Source organism: Aotus nancymaae, unplaced genomic scaffold, assembly GCF_030222135.1.
Source record: "Aotus nancymaae isolate 86718 unplaced genomic scaffold, 86718_ANA_hifiasm-v0.15.2.pri h1tg000036l, whole genome shotgun sequence".
Classification (NCBI taxonomy): Eukaryota; Metazoa; Chordata; class Mammalia; order Primates; family Aotidae; genus Aotus; species Aotus nancymaae.
In genome coordinates, this window is record NW_026988450.1 from 71,845,928 (window position 1) to 71,850,538 (window position 4,611).

The 4,611-nt window shown below is 42.4% G+C and overlaps 1 pseudogene; it reads right to left on the reverse strand.

Moving 5' to 3' along the window:
- Window positions 1–73, reverse strand: LOC135278101 (U4 spliceosomal RNA; annotated as a pseudogene).
- Window positions 74–4,611: the final 4,538 nt, after the last annotated feature.

Here is a 4,611-nt window from a genome sequence, read left to right on the forward strand (position 1 = left end):
TTCTGTTTTCAATTAGCAATAATCATGCCTTGGATAAACCTCATTGGCTCTGATACTGCCACTGCGCAAAGCTCTGTCTTCCCTTTTGGAAGGGATCCCTCATAATTAAGGTGCCATAGCTCAGCCTTGGTCTCCACTTACAGCTTCAGCAGAGAAGGCAGCCAAGTCATCTTTGGCGAGGGAAAGACAGCGGTTGACTCCATGCACACCGACCCTGCCGCCGTGGCTGCTTGGTTCCTGGGTCCACAGTATAAACACAGGTGCAGTGTCAGTGACTTGCACAGAGGAGTTGTCCACACCCTGGTTCTTTAGTGCTGTTTCCAGTGAGTAGCTGTAGTGAGCAACCACTTGTGTTACCAATATCCTCAAAAGCCATGCCCAGAAATCAGCATTTAACAGCCAGACTTATTCCCGCTTCCCCACTCATAAGTTTACTGCAAGTGTTCTGGGACCATGTATCATGAAATATGGATTTAGGTATATTGCTAATTTTAAGTGTGATTAGGCTGTTTTTAGTAAGTGGGTAAACTTTAGCACCTTTCCAAAGTGGTTGCTGGTGTGGCTAATTACGGAAAGTGGCAAGAGAGGTCAGGAACTGTATCTCAGCCCATTCATGTTTGGTTCTAAAATGTGCTAATATTCTTTATTCAGGCATCTGGTCAGGTGGGGGAATATTGACTTCCTTCAATCTCTGATTTTTTTTTTTTTTTTGAGATAGAGTCCCGCTGTGTCACTCAGACTGGAGTGCAGTGGCACGATCTTGGCTCACCACAACCTCTGCCTCCTGGGTCCAAGAGATTCTCCTGCCTCAGCCTCCCAAGTAGCTGGGACTACAGAGGCATGCCGCCACACCTGGCTAATGTTTTTGTATTTTTTTTGGTAGAGATGGGGTTTTACTGCATTAGCCAGGATGGTATCAATCTCCTAACATCGTGATCTGCCTGCCTCGGCCTCCCAAAGTGCTGGGATTATAGGTATGAGCCACCACACCCGACCCAATCTCTGGATTTTAAGAACATCTTTTTAGGTCTGATCCTTATGACAGGTAGGGCTTAAGTTAGTGGCCCTCCCCAAGGAGGGTGATATTTATTTGCTTGCATCTCCAATGCCAAACAAACCTCAGTGGACATGACATTGCATTGCAGAGGTTCCTATAATCTGACAGTTGTATTTCTGGATAAACCCTTTTTAATAATCATCCTGCTTGCTCCTTATGCTTTTGAATATTGAGAGAACTTATATATTGTAGGGATTTTTTGTTGTTATTGTTGTTTTGAGACAGAGTCTTGCTCTGTTGTCAGGCTGGAGTGCAGTGGCACGATCGATCAGCTGAGTGTGACGGCTCACGCCTGTAATCCCAGCACGTTGAGAGACTGAGGCAGGCGGATCATGAGGTCAGGAGTTCGAGACCAGCCTGGGCAACATACTAAGCTATTGTCTCTAAAAAAAAAAAAGTTGTTAATAAATATGTATGTTATAATAAATATGTATGTTATATGTATGTTAATATATATATGTGTGTTAAATATATGTATGTATGTTAAATATATATGTATATAGGTATACATATATGCATATATGTACATAGGCATGTATACATACATGCATGCATATATGTACATATAGGTATGTATATACATACATATATACATATATACGTATATACATATATATGTACATATATGTATATATACGTATATATGTGTATGTATATATATAAATATATGTATGTTAACTATATATGTATATGTGTTAAATATATGTATGTATGTTAAATATATATGTATAATATGTATGTTATAATAAACATGTATGTTATAATAAACATGTGTGTTGTTAATAAATATGAGACCTGGCCAACATGGTGAAACCCCATCTCTACTAAAAATACAAAAATTAGCCAGGCATGGTGGCATGTGCCTGTAGTCCCAGCTACTTAGGAGGCTGAGGTAGGAGAATTGCTTGAATCAGGGAGTCAGAGGTTGTAGTGAGCCGAGATCGTGCCACTGCACTCCAGCCTGGGCAACAAAGTGACACTCTGTCACAGAAAAAAAAAAAAAGAAGAAATGACCTGTGACCATCCCCTTTGAAGTAGAAGTTCCTCATCTAGGAATTTATCTTACAGATATACTGCACACATATAAAATGGGGGATACACAGCATACTCATGGTAGCCATGGGCATAACAACAGGAGATTTGAAGCCACCTGTAGGCTTATCAGCAGGGGACTGATGAAATGTTTATGTTTTTTAAGTGATGTGATGGCTTAAAATTAAAATCCTTATATATATATTATTATTATTATTTTTGAGACAGAGTCTCCCTCTGTCACCTAGGCTGGAGTACAGTGGCACGATCTCGGCTCACCGCAATCTCCACATCCTGGGTTCAAGCAATTAACCTGCCTCAGACTACCGAGTAGCTGGGATTACAGGCATGCAACACCACGACTGGCTAATTTTTATATTTTCAGTAGAGACAGTGTTTCACCATGTTCACCAGGCTGGTCTCAAACTCCTAACTTCAAGTGATCCACCCACCTCAGCCTCCCAAAGTGCTAGGATTACAGGCATGAGCCACTGCACCCAGCCAAAATGTTTTAAAAAAATCTTAAACACGATATAAATATTCTTTTGTATGTATTAGTTGGTGCAAAAGTAATTGCAGTTTTTGCCTTTACTTTCAAATTAAACCTATATTAAATATGTAATAAATCTATATTAAATATGTAATACAATTAAATTTAAAGAGCAAGTGGAAATGTGTACTGAAAGAGAAAAACATGTATGTGTATTTGCTTATGTTTGTACAGAATATCTACAGGAATATCCAGTATCCAGTACCAAATTGGCAATATTGGTTGTGTCTGAGAAGAGAACTGGGTGGCTAGGGTCACAGGAGGGAGGGAAACTTTATTGTGGACGCTTTTGTGTTTTTTTTGAGACGGAGACTTGCTCTGTCGTCAGGCCGGAGTGCAGTGGCGTGATCTCGGCTCACTGCAAACTCTGCCTCCCGGTTCAAGCGATTCTTCTACTTCAGCCTCCTGAGTAGCTGGGACTACAGGTGCACACCACCACGCCCAACTAATTTTTCTATTTTTAGTAGATAGAGGGTTTCACCATGTTGGCCAGAATGGTCTCGATCTCTTGACTTCGTGATCCACCCGCCTTGGCCTCCCAAAGTGCTGGGATTACAGGCGTGAACCACGGCACCCGGTCCCCTTTTGTGTTTTTAAGGGTTGTGAGCCCTGTGAATATATTACTCATTAAGAGTAGAATTGGCTGGGCACGGTGGCTCACCCCTGTAATCCCAGCACTTTGGGAGGCTGAGGTGGGTGGATCACCTGAGGTCAGGAGTTGAGACCAGTCTGACCAATATGGTGAAACTGCGTCTCTACTAAAAACACAAAAATTAGCCAGGTGTGGTGGCATGCACTTGTAGTCCCAGCTACTCGGGAGGCTGAGACAGGAGAATCACTTGAACCCAGAAGGCGGAGGTGGCAGTGAGCTGAGATCACGCCACTGTACTCCAACCTGGGCTGCAGAGCAAGGCTCTGTTTCAAAAAAAAGAATAGAGTTAAAATAAAAAACCAAATAAATCACACTTTCCATTACATATTTATTAACAACTTTTTTTTTTTTTTTAAAGAGACAATGTCTTAGTATGTTGCCCAGGCTGGTTTAGAACTCCTGGACTCAAGCAATCCTCCTGCCTCAGCCTCTCAAAGTGTCAAAGTGCTGGGACTACAGGCATCACCCACTGTGCCTGGCTAATTTTTTTTCAAACCAATACAACTAGAAACAAGTATAGCCTCAGATGCTCTGTCTGGTCAAAGTTTCATTGACCAAGCTCAATAGAAATTATTTTCCTATTATACTGCTCTGAGCCTGTTTGTTCACCAATTCTAACCCTTTGATTGGGCTGCTGTGAGTGAAAGTGAGACCTTGAAATTGTGAGCCTGGGTGACAGGATGAGACCCTGTCTCAAAAAAAAAAAAAAAGGTGTAGATGAACAGCCAGATGAAGAGATACATATGACCAGGTGTGGAAGGGTCCCCACAGAAGTGGGGGGCTTCTGTCCCATGGAGTTGGGGTACACCACCCTCCCAGCACGTCTTCTGTGTTCTCCTACCCGGAAGCTCTCTGAACCCTGCAGTTCAGGACTTTGGCTTCATCAGGTAGGCATGATCAATGATTAATTCAGCCTCTAGCCCGTCCCCATCTCTAAAGAATGGAGGGTGGGGCTGAAAGCTCCAAGCTTCTAATCATGGCTCAGTCTTTCCAGTGATCAGCCCCTGTCCAGGAGCTCACCAAGAGTCCCCTCATTAGAAAAAAAGATGCTCCTCAGAAAACTTCCAGGAGATTCAGGAGCTCTAAGTCAGAGGTTCCGATCACTCAGGAAATTATAAAGGTTTAAGAGCTCTGTCTCAGGCACCTGGGGCAGAGACCAAATAATTCCAACAAAAGTTTCTCCTAGAACTCCTGTTGCTAGGGAAATCACAAGGGTTTTTGAAACTCTGTGCCAGGAACCTGGGGCAGAGGCCAGTATACATCATTCTGTTTGTTTTTTTTTTTTTTTTTTTTGAGGTGGAGTTTCGCTCTCTTGTTGCC